We start from the raw sequence: 12,548 nt of genomic DNA on the forward strand, positions 1-12,548 counted from the left end.
CCCTGGGACACCTCCCACTGTCCCAGGTGCTCCAAGCCTGGCCTGGGGCACTGCCAGGGATCCAGGGGCAGCCCCAGCTGCTCTGGGCACCTGTGCCAGGGCTGCCCACCCTGCCAGGGGAACATTTCATCCTCACATCTGCCTGATCCCTGCTCCTGTGCAGCCCTGGCCCAGGCTCCCCACACCCAGCTCTGCCTGGCATGTCACCTGGAGCTGCTGCAGCTTCCTGGCCACATCCTGGCTGCCCTGGGTGCCCCCCTGTGCCACTGCTGCTGCACCCCAAATGTCCCTTGGCTCCCAGCCCTCCCTGGGGCGCCCATCAGAGTCCCCTCGGTGCTGAGCTGGCCCAGCCCTGCCCCTGGCTGTGCCACCCCTGTCTCACAGGTGACACTGGAGCCCTGGCCCTGCCCAGTGTCCAGGCTGGGCACAGCAGCCAGGGGTCACCCAAGGCCACGAGCAGTGTGTGCATGGCCAGGTGACCCGCAGAGCCCATTAGGGCAATGATTGCCTGTCAATTATCATCGATTATTGCCTAATGGGGCTGTAGGGAGGGAGCCAGGGCTGTGCACACAGATCCCAGCTCCTGGCACCGGCTGCAGGGCCAGGGACACTCCCTGCAGGCAGAGAGCACAGCCTGCACCCTGGGCTGGGGCTGGGACATCCCCAGGTGTCCCCTGCCACCTCCTGCCCCCCCTCTGCCCACAGCTGGGCTCTATTTAGCCCCAGCTGTGCCCCAGCTGTGCCCCAGCTGTGCCATGCTCCTCCTGGGCTGGACTCAGCTGGGCTGTGGCTGCTCCATCACCCTCCTGGCAGGTGCCAGCGTGTGCCACTGCCCTGGCCTGCCCCAGCCCAGCTCTGCAGGGTGGCAGCAGCTCCCAGCCCCAGCAAAGGCTGTGTCATGCATCATTAACAGCAGGAGGTGGCACTTTGATGGCACAGGATGGCAGGAGTGGGAATTGAGCAGCCCAGGAGTGCTCGCTGGGCAGGCAGGGCTGCAGCTCCATTAGGGAGCAGCCCCAGAGAGCCCCAGATCCATCAGCCAGGCCTGGACATCAATTATTGAACTATTATTGATCAATTATTGAGCTCCTGTGAGCTCCTGCTCTGCCCTGCAGAGCCAGCTGGGGATGGGATGGGATGGATGGGATGGGATGGGATGGGATGGGATGGGATGGGATGGGAATGGGATGGGGATGGGGCTGGGCTGTGCTGGGCATCCCAAAATGAGGGATTATGGGGACAGGGGTGGGGCTGGAGCTGTCCCCTGGTGAGGGGCTGATTTCTGTCCCTGTGGCTGTTGGCAGGGGACAAAGCTGAGCTGCGCCCCTCGGCCAGGGCTGGGAAGGGTTAAATCCCAGCTCGGAGCCCATCCCTGTGCCTGGGCTGGGCTGGAACCAGCCGGGGCCGGGGCTGGGACCGGGCACCCCCTGCTCGGGGTGGGGGACACACAGGAGGGGCTGGCAGAACCTGTTCCTCCAGGATGTGCAGATCCTGCTCGTCCCCCACCCCACGGCGGCTGAGGGGGCAGCAGGAGGAGTTTGGGGTCCCCTACCAGGTCGGGGGGGTCCCTCTGAACCCCCTGGGCAAAGGCAGCTCTGGGGGCAGCAGGGGCAGCCCTGTTTGCCCATGTCAGGAAAATCAATCCACAAACATCAGAGGTTTATGTGCAAAAAGGAGACTGAGGAGTCCTTTTTGGCTTTATTCAAATAAAGGGAGAGGCCATGGGGCCTTCCTGTGCTGAGCCACCCCTGGGGTGGCAGCTGAGGCTCTGAATGCTCTCCTGGCCTGGCAGCTCTGCTCAGCTCCAGCGGCTCTCAGCACTGAGGTCTCTGAGTGTTCCCTTGGAGGGTGCCTGGGACCCTGGGTGAGCAGACCTGGCCCCTCCAGAGCTGCATTTCACTCAGGGAATCCTCTGTCCCGCTGGTTTTGCTGTCTGGCTCTCCCATCACTGCCCAGAGCAGGTCCCAGCCTGGCACTGGGGCAGTGTGTGCAGCTGGCAGCCCTGCTGGCCATGCCAGCCCTGCAGGAAGGGTGGCAGAGCTGTCAGCCCGTCCCTGTGGCTCTGTGACCCTGCTCAGGACAGGGGCAAGAGGTTCTGCTGCCACCAGGCCGGGCCAGCAGCGGGCAGGGGGTGAGTGCAGGCTGATGGGAGAGGGGGCAAAAGGGCTGATCATCCTCAGGGGGTGTCCATCCTCCAGGGGCTGTCCATCCTCCAGAGAGTGTCCATCCTCCAGGGGCTGTCCATCCTCCAGGGGGTGTCCATTCTTCAGGAAATGTCCATCCTCCAGGGTCTGTCCATCCTCCAGGGTCTGTCCATCCTCCAGGGGCTGTCCATCCTCCAGGGTCTGTCCATCCTCCAGAGAGTGTCCATCCTCCAGGGTCTGTCCATCCTTCAGGAAATGTCCATCCTCCAGAGGGTGTCCATCCTCCAGGGTCTGTCCATCCTTCAGGAAATGTCCATCCTCCAGGGGCTGTCCATCCTCCAGAGAGTGTCCATCCTCCAGGGTCTGTCCATCCTCCAGGGCCTGTCCATCCTCCAGGGGCTGCTCATCCTTCAGGGGGTGTCCATCCTCCAGAGAGTGTCCATCCTTCAGGGGGTGTCCATCCTCCAGAGAGTGTCCATCCTTCAGGGTCTGTCCATCCTCCAGGGGCTGTCCATCCTCCAGGGTCTGTCCATCCTCCAGGGGCTGTCCATCCTCCAGGGTCTGTCCATCCTCCAGGGGCTGTCCATCCTCCAGGAAATGTCCATCCTTCAGAGGGTATTCATCCTCCATGGTCTGTCCATCCTCCAGGGTCTGTCCATCCCTCAGGCTCTGTCCATCCCTCAGGCTCTGTCCTGAGTGGCTGTGCCAGTGTCCCCAGCCCAGCAGAGTGACACAGCTCCTTCTGTGCTGGCTGTGCCAGAGCGGCACAGCAGAGTCCTTGTGTGGGGCTGCTCTTCTTCCTCTGCTCCCTCCTGGCATCCTCTGCTGTCCTTTCCTCTCTCCCTATACACAGAGTGAGAAGAGATGTGAATGCTTTTAAAACACCCTGGCAATAGCTAAGAAATTGAAATTCTCCTCAATAAAGAGGTGTGGAATCAAACTTCTGGGACTCAGGGCTCCCTGTCCCAGCAGACAGAGCCCAGCCAGGCCCCAGCAGGCTCTGGGGTGCCAAGGGATGCCCAGGGATACTCAGGACCAGCCCAGCTCCAGCTGTGAGTGAGGCTGGTGACATTTGGGCCCAACAGGACCAGTTTCCCTCCCTGGAAGTTCCAGACTCATGGGCAAACCCTGGCACTGCTGGTGCTGCCCCTGGTGCCTGTCCTGGTGCCCAGGGAGGGATCCACAGCAGGGGCAGAGCGGGAAGGAGCCCAGAGAGCTGAGAGCAGGTCCAGGCCACAGGAGGGGACTCCTGGAGCCCCCCCCCCCAGCATTTTGGGGCTGCAGCATCAGCACAGGAAGCGCTGCAGGGCTTTGGGTGCCACTGGTGTGACTGGGGGGCACAGACTGGTCAGGGAGCAGAGGGAGCTGCTGGTTCCCAGTGCCCACCCGGGCTCTGTGCCATGGCCACGGGGCCGTGCCAAGCCCAAGGATCTGGAACAGCCCCCAGGCTGCAGCCAACAGCCCAAAACCACAAAAACCCAGAGGGGAAGAGAAGCCCTTGAGTCAATATCTCCCTGAGGCCGGGCCAGTGCTCTCAGTGCTGCCCACACAGGGGGACAGGGAGCATGGGGGGCTCACCCACCCCTGGGGCTGTCAGGAGGGGGCTCTGCCCCAGCCTGAGGCACCTGGGACAGCAGGGGAGGGAAGGGGCTGTGTCCCTGGGGAGGGAAGGGCACTGGGGACCATCAGAGCTGCTGCTCTGGGGGTGCTGGGTGGGACAGGGGCAGCAGGAATCTCACAGTCCCTGCCATGGGCACACACACAGGTGAGAGGTTTTCTCTTTTTTCCTCTGGGCCTGGCTCGTTGCTCCTGCCTGTGCATGAGGGATGCTGAAGCCGCCAGAGTGGGAATCCACAAAATCAGAGGGGTTGGGAAAGCTGCAAAAGGCAGCCTCAGAAACAGCAGAACTGGGATTGGAGCTAAGCAGCAGCCATGAGATTGGGCAGCAGAAAAATGATGTAAAAAGTAGAAAAGGACAAATAGAACAATGGTCTGTGTATTAATGCTTGTCTGGAATAACTCCCCAAGCTGCAGAAAAGTTTATCCAGTGAGATATTGGGAAGTTCTAAGCTCAAGAATGGAGCTCTGTGCGTTGTGTTTGAAGGCTCACAAGCAGGTATTGTATTTGAAATAAGCAAGCATTGTTTAACCAAAGGTACCTGTGCTTACAGTGGTTGGATGGAACTACTGTCAATGTGCTTTTGCTTTGTGGGATTGGTCAGAAAACTCATAAAGTGAGTTGTGACATTGAGTTCTGTGTCTGCTGCCTGGGATGTGAGCTGCTGGCATCTTCCCATTGTCATAGACATGGAATGAGGCTGAGGCTGGAAAATCCAACAGCTCAAGGCTGTTCCCAGCAGTCCCATCCCATTTGTGATTTGTACACAGACCCCAGCCGGCGATAACCAGGTCCTGCCCGTCCCTTTGTCACGGCAGGGGACAGAGCTGGGAAGGTGACAGAGCCCTGAGCTGGGATTTACAGGCTGCACCAGCAATCAAAAACCCCTGAGCAAATAAAGGAGGGTGTGGGCTCCTGCTGCCCTTCCTCCTGTGCAGCTGCAGGATCCCACTGAGGCTTGTCCCGGGTTCTTATCCCCAGGCACATCAAGGAAACGGCTGAAGGACCGAGTGCCAAGGGCACAGGGTGGAAAAACACCCTGGGAGCTGCTGGGGGCAAAGCTGAGCTCCTGGCTGGGCATCCTGGGCTGTGGAACAGGGACAGCCACAGGGCAGCCCCACCCCAGCAAAACCTGGCTCTGAGCCCCGTGGGCACTGCCAGCAAGAGGGGAAACCAAGGGAAAAAATAAGAAAATGATAAAAAGAATCTCACTGGCTGTGGGAGGCTTTCTAGGGAACTGTTTAAGGTAATGTCCCTGGTGTGGGTCACAGCTGGGCCATGGCACTGGAACTGTCCCTGGTGTGGGTCACAGCTGGGCCATGGCACTGGAACTGTCCCTGTGTGGGTCACAGCTGGGCCATGGCACTGGAACTGTCCCTGTGTGGGTCACAGCTGGGATGTGGCACTGGAACTGTCCCTGTGTGGGTCACAGCTGGGCCATGGCACTGGAACTGTCCTGTGTGGGTCACAGCTGGGCCGTGGCACTGGAACTGTCCTGTGTGGGTCACAGCTGGGCCATGGCACTGGAACTGTCCCTGTGTGGGTCACAGCTGGGCCATGGCACTGGAACTGTCCCTGTGTGGGTCACAGCTGGGCCATGGCACTGGAACTGTCCCTGTGTGGGTCACAGCTGGGATGTGGCACTGGAACTGTCCCTGTGTGGGTCACAGCTGGGATGTGGCACTGGAACTGTCCCTGTGTGGGTCACAGCTGGGCCATGGCACTGGAACTGTCCCTGTGTGGGTCACAGCTGGGATGTGGCACTGGAACTGTCCCTGTGTGGGTCACAGCTGGGATGTGGCACTGGCAGTGTCCCTGTGTGGGTCTCAGCTGGGCCATGGCACTGGAACTGTCCCTGTGTGGGTCACAGCTGGGCCATGGCACTGGAACTGTCCCTGCCTGGCACTGGCCTGGCTCAGGTGCTGATGGTGAGGGTGTGCTCTGACACCCACCCTGGTGGCAGTGGGGACGTGTCCCCATCTCTGCCTCCTCTTTGCCTCATTCTCTGCTCAAACCCATCCTCCTTGGCTGTGGGGGCACAGCTGGCTCTGGCTGGGGCATCCTCCTGCTGTCACCTCCTTTGCCACCAGCAGCTCCAAGCACTGTGGGGCTGCTCCTTATTTCACTGATTTCCCTTATTTCCCTTGTTTCACTGATTTCCCTGATTTCTCTGATTTCCCTGATTTCCCTGATTTCACTGCTTTCACTGATTTCCCTTGTTTCACTGACTGATTTCTCTGATTTCCCTGATTTCCCTGATTTCACAGGAGAACATCCCTGGGGTGCTGGCAGGAAGGAGGACACCATCCCTGCAGTGCTGTCCATCACTCACACATCTGCAGCTCCCCCAAGCTTTGGTGCTGCTGTTCCCAGCTCAGCCCAAGGGGAGCCCTCTGAGGTTCCCAGGCTGTGCTGATGCTCAGACAGAGCCCTCTGAGGTTCCCAGGCTGTGCTGATGCTCAGACAGAGCCCTCTGAGGTTCCCAGGCTGTGCTGATGCTCAGACAGAGCCCCCTGAGGTTCCCAGGCTGTGCTGATGCTCTGTGCTCCCCATGCTGCAGGACCAGGCAGGACCTGACCTTTCTGCCCCTTGGGTGGCAGCCAAACCAGCCAGGCATGTTCCAGCCAAGGCTGAGATTAACAAGGCTTAATCTCAGAGCCAATGTTCAGGCCTGGTACCTTGTACCCATTTCTGTGTGCTCAGCATTTGTCACCGGGCTCCTGCAGCACGTCACAGCAGGGCCTTGGTGACACAGCTTTCACTTGGATTTGCACTGGTGGTGACATTCCCTGGTGGAAAGGCCTCCAGGCAGCACTCAGGGTGTGATGGGGGCACACAGGAGCAGCTGGCTGTGCTCCTCACACCTCACACTGAGGTTCTGGTGCTGAGGCACAGCCTGGATTTTCCTTCTGGCCCTCCCTGTTTGCCCAGGGTGTGTGGCCAGGGCTGGCTCCTGCTCCTTGTCCCCAAGGGTGTGTGGCCAGGGTATCTCATGTTCCTTGTCCCCAGGGTGTAAAGCGAGGGCTGGCTCATGTTCCTTGTCCCCAAGGTGTGTGGCTTGTGCATCCTTGTCCCCAGGGTGTGAGGCCAGGGGTATCTCGTGCCCCTTGTCCCCAGGGTGTAAAGCGAGGGGTGGCTCGTGCTCCTTGTCCCCAAGGTGTGTGGCTTGTGCATCCTTGTCCCCAGGGTGTGAGGCCAGGGCTGGATCATGTTCCTTGTCCCCAGGGTGTGTGGCCAGGGGTATCTCGTGCTCCTTGTCCCCAGGGTGTGAGGCCAGGGTGGTTCATGCCCCTTGTCCCCAGGGTGTGAGGGGTGGCTCGTGCTCCTTGTCCCCCTGGAGCACAAAGCTGTCACGGGAGATCAGCAGCTCTGCAGGACCCTCCTGTCCCAGCACTATCTGATGGGAGGCACTGAGGAATCCCACCCCAGATAGCAGCAACTCCAAAGTGCAGCAAGCCCCGTCCCAGAATTAACCCATCTCATCCAGCCAGCCTCCTGCCCACCATTAATCCACCCCAGAGCGCTCCAAACCCTGCCCAGCTCCAGAGAGCTGCTGGCAGCAGCAGGGGGCTGTGCCAGGAGCTCTGCATCCCCACACCAGCCAAGCCCCCCGAGCTGTGGGTACCTTTCCCCCGAGGCTCCATCGGGTCCCTGCTGCTGTGAGGACCCGCAGGTCCCTCCTTGGGTCTCTTCTGGGGGCTCTGCACACTCTGAGCGAAGCTTTGGGTCCTGCCAGGTGCACCAGACCAGACTCCCACCCTGGCTGGGGCTGCTCTGCACGTTCTGGTGATGCTTTGGGTCCTGCCAGGACCAAGATCCCACCATGGCTGGGGATGCTGTCCACGTTCTGAGCGGTGTTTGAGTCCTGCCAGGAGCACAGGACCAAGATCCCACCATGGCTGGGGATGCTGTCCACGTTCTGGTGATGCTTTGGGTCCTGCCAGGAGCACAGGACCAAGATCCCACCATGGCTGGGGGTGCTCTCCACGTTCTGGTGATGCTTTGGGTCCTGCCAGGAGCACAGGACCAAGATCCCACCATGGCTGGGGGTGCTCTCCATGTTCTGATGATGTTTTGGGTCCTGCCAGGAGCACAGGACCAAGATCCCACCATGGCTGGGGGTGCTCTCCATGTTCTGATGATGTTTTGGGTCCTGCCAGGAGCACAGGACCAAGATCCCACCATGGCTGGGGGTGCTCTCCATGTTCTGATGATGTTTTGGGTCCTGCCAGGAGCACAGGACCAATCTCCTTCTGTGGCTGGGGGTGCTCTCCACATTTTGAGCGATGCTTTGGGTCCTGCCAGGACCAATCTCGCCCCGTGGCCGGGGGTGCTCTCCACGTTCTGCTGATGCTTTGGGTCCTGCCAGGACCAGTCTCCCCCCGTGGCCGGGCTCAGCTGCACGGCAGCTCCCCGAGGGGCACCTCGATGTTGAAGGTGTACCAGAAGACCCAGAAGACGAGGCTGAAGGCCAGCAGCAGGGCCCCCCCGTAAACGAAGAAGTCCCAGAAGCTGAGGGGAGCGAAGATGCCCAGGAGGAGGAAGAGGAGCCCCAGGGCGTCGCAGATCAGCCCCAGCAGGGCGATGGCCGGGCAGTGCCCCCGCAGCCCCCGCCGGGTGCCCATGGTGCCCGGGCAGCGCCTCAGGGCGGCGGGAGCAGCATCCCTGCCCTGCCCGGCTCCCGGGGCTGCCTCCCGCTGCCAGGAGGAAGTGCGAATGTCACAACACACCTTGCAGAACAATCGGGAGCCAGCGCACGACACAGCCTTAACCCTTTCGGGGCCCTGCCCCTGCCCGGCCCCTGGGCAGCACAGCCTGGGCGGTCCTGGAGCCAACCCAGGTGCTCTGTGCCCACCCAGGTGCAGCTGTTTGACATCCAAGTCTGTCCCAGGGGTGCAAATCTGTCCTGGGGGGGTTCTGTGGGAGCCCACCCCAGTGCTCTGTGCCCACCCAGGTGCAGCTGCTTCATGTCCAGTCTGTCCCAAAGGTGCAAATCTGTCCTGGGGGGGGTCTGTGGGATCCCACCCCAGTGCTCTGTGCCCACCCAGGTGCAGCTGCTTCATGTCCAAGTCTGTCCCAGGGGTGCAAATCTGCCCTGCCCAGCTGTGCTCCTGTCTCCCAACATCATCCCAACTTTATCCCAACCTTCTCCCAGCCTTATCCCAACTTTATCCCAACCTTCTCCCAACTTCATCCCAATTTTATCCCAACCTTATCCCAACCTCATCCCAACTTTATCCCAACCTTCTCCCAACTTCATCCCAATTTTATCCCAACCTTATCCCAACCTCATCCCAACTTTATCCCAACCTTCTCCCAGCCTTATCCCAACTTCGTCCCAATTTTATCCCACCCTTCTCCCAACCTTCTCCCTCCTGCCTCCCAACCTTATCCCTCTTGTCTCCCAGCCTTACCCCAGCCTTATCCCAACTTTATCCCAGCCTTCTCCCTCTGCCACTCCCAAACACACACACACAGCCCTGAGCAAACCCTCTGCTCCCTGAGCAGCTCCTTGCCCTGGGCACCAGGACAAAGCTGTTCCTTGCCCGCCTTCCATGTGCCCAACATCCAGGCTGGAAACAGGGAGGGGTTTTTAGGGTTTCAAACTCACTGTGGGCACTGGGAGCCCCCTGCAGGGTTTGCTCTCACTGAGGGCAGGGAGAGCTGCTGGATTTTGGGGAGGGATGGGCGAGTGCAGCTCCTCCTGCTGGGATCTCACCTGATGCCCGGGTGGCTCAGGCATGGAGCCAGCCCTGCAGCATCCCAGGGCAATCTGGGCTACCAGCCCTCAGCAGCCCGAGGCTGTTTCCAGGAAAGGTCTGGAAGGTCTCAGGGGTGTCAGGAGGGAGCTCTGGAAGGTCTCAGGGATGAGAAGGTGTGATCACAGCCACCAGTGGTCACCTGCTCCCTTCCACACCTCAAGGATTTATCCCAGCAGCTGCACAAACCTGATTGCCCCAAGGTGAATGTGCCTGAGATCCTGGAATCATGGGATGGTTTGGGCTGGAAGGGACTTTAGAGATCATCAATTCCACCTCTGCCATGGCAGGGACACCTCCCACTGTCCCAGGGACACCTCCCACTGTCCCAGGTGCTCCCAGCCCCAGTGTCCAGCCTGGCCTTGGGCACTGCCAGGGATCCAGGGATGGGCACCCTGTGCCAGGGCCTGCCCACCCTGCCAGGGAACAATTCCCAATTCCCAATATCCCATCCAGCCCTGCCAGGGAACAATTCCCAGTTCCCAATATCCCATCTAGCCCTGCCAGGGAACAATTCCCAATTCCCAATCTCCCATCCAGCCCTGCCAGGGAACAATTCCCAATTCCCAATCTCCCATCCATCCCTGCCAGGGAACAATTCCTAATTCCCAATATCCCATCCAGCCCTGCCAGGGCACAATTCCCAATTCCCATCTCCCATCCAGCCCTGCCCTGGGTCAGTGAGAACCATTCCCTGTGTGCTGTCCCCCATGCCCTGTCCCCAGTCCCCCTCCAGCCCTCTTTGAACCACTTTAGGTGCTGGAACTCGGGCAGGATGTGAGATCCTCGGAGAGGGGTCTGCCCCAGGGCTGTGCCCCCCTTTGGGCAGCTTTGGTGCAGTGGAAGCCCAGGAATGAGGCAGCTCAGGCACCTGGAGCAGGGCGTGCTCCAGCCCAGCCTGCCGGGCGGGTTTGCTGCCCGACCTTTGAGATGCAGGGCAATATTTCCTCTTTCAGCTGCTCTGCAGAGATAATGACTTTGTAATGGATTTCCTGTTCTTTTTATAGCACGGGGGAAGCTGGCAGACCACGTCTGAGCTTGCTTCAGTGAGACATGATTATGTTTGCTGGAAAACCTGATCTTTTCTCTGAACGTGTTTTTCTTTGGTCTGGTCCAAAGCATCGCAGCAGGATCCAAAGAGGCTTCAGTGGGAGTGAAGAGGAACAGCAGGGGAGCAGCAAACAGGGTCTGGAGGGGCAGGGGAGCTGCAAACAGGGTCTGGAGGGGCAGGGGAGCAGCAAACAGGGTCTGGAGGTGCAGGGGAGCTGCAAACAGGGTCTGGAGGTGAATGGGAGCAGCCAAACAGGGTCTGGAGGTGAATGGGAGCAGCCAAACAGGGTCTGGAGGTGAATGGGAGCAGCCAAACAGGGTCTGGAGGGGCAGGGGAGCAGCAAACAGGGTCTGGAGGGGAATGGGAGCAGCAAACAGGGTCTGGAGGGGCAGGGGAGCAGCAAACAGGGTCTGGAGGGGAATGGGAGCAGCAAACAGGGTCTGGAGGTGAATGGGAGCAGCCAAACAGGGTCTGGAGGGGAATGGGAACTGCAAACAGGGTCTGGAGGTGCAGGGGAGCAGCCCTAAGGGGGTCTGGAGGGGAATGGGAGCTGCAAACAGGGTCTGGAGGGGCAGGGGAGCAGCAAACAGGGTCTGGAGGTGAATGGGAGCAGCAAACAGGGTCTGGAGGTGCAGGGGAGCTGCAAACAGGGTCTGGAGGGGCAGGGGAGCTGCAAACAGGGTCTGGAGGTGAATGGGAGCAGCAAACAGGGTTTGGAGGGGAATGGGAGCTGCAAACAGGGTCTGGAGGGGAATGGGAACAGCCAATCAGGGTCTGGAGGTGCAGGGGAGCAGCCAAACAGGGTCTGGAGGTGAATGGGAGCAGCAAACAGGGTCTGGAGGTGCAGGGGAGCTGCAAACAGGGTCTGGAGGGGCAGGGGAGCAGCAAACAGGGTCTGGAGGTGCAGGGGAGCTGCAAACAGGGTCTGGAGGGGAATGGGAGCTGCAAACAGGGTCTGGAGGTGAATGGGAGCAGCCAAACAGGGTCTGGAGGTGAATGGGAGCAGCCAAACAGGGTCTGGAGGGGCAGGGGAGCAGCAAACAGGGTCTGGAGGGGAATGGGAGCAGCAAACAGGGTCTGGAGGGGCAGGGGAGCAGCAAACAGGGTCTGGAGGTGAATGGGAGCAGCCAAACAGGGTCTGGAGGGGAATGGGAACTGCAAACAGGGTCTGGAGGTGCAGGGGAGCAGCCCTAAGGGGGTCTGGAGGGGAATGGGAGCTGCAAACAGGGTCTGGAGGTGCAGGGGAGCAGCAAACAGGGTCTGGAGGTGAATGGGAGCAGCAAACAGGGTCTGGAGGTGCAGGGGAGCTGCAAACAGGGTCTGGAGGGGCAGGGGAGCTGCAAACAGGGTCTGGAGGTGAATGGGAGCAGCAAACAGGGTTTGGAGGGGAATGGGAGCTGCAAACAGGGTCTGGAGGGGAATGGGAACAGCCAATCAGGGTCTGGAGGTGCAGGGGAGCAGCCAAACAGGGTCTGGAGGTGAATGGGAGCTGCAAACAGGGTTTGGAGGGGAATGGGAGCAGCCAATCAAGGTCTGGAGGTGCAGGGGAGCTGCAAACAGGGTCTGGAGGGGCAGGGGAGCAGCCCTAAGGGGGGAATTTGCCCATGGGCTGGCCCAAGGTCCGTCCAGCCCTGCCCAGCCATGGCAGGTGAGCTCTCCTGGGACCTGCTCCTCATGGACTTCTCAGCCCCCACCACTGTTAGGTTATGGAGGTTAAATGGCACATTCTCTCTTGTTTCTACTGTCCCTTTTTTTAATCTGTTGGCCATAAAACCATTTAAATCCATGGATACTCCCTGTCTGCAGCCTCCCACATCCCAAGGAGGTGAAGGTTCACTGCTGCCACAACACAGAGGCAGAAATTCATCTCCCAGCAGCCCTGTGGGGCTTTGCTGGGCCACAGCAGGGCGTGAATTTTATGCCACAGCTCCTTAAGAAACCCTTGTGAGGAGCCCTCAGGCTCCAGCTCACTTCAA

The sequence above is a fragment of the Molothrus aeneus genome, chromosome 25 (assembly GCF_037042795.1).
Source record: "Molothrus aeneus isolate 106 chromosome 25, BPBGC_Maene_1.0, whole genome shotgun sequence".
Classification (NCBI taxonomy): Eukaryota; Metazoa; Chordata; class Aves; order Passeriformes; family Icteridae; genus Molothrus; species Molothrus aeneus.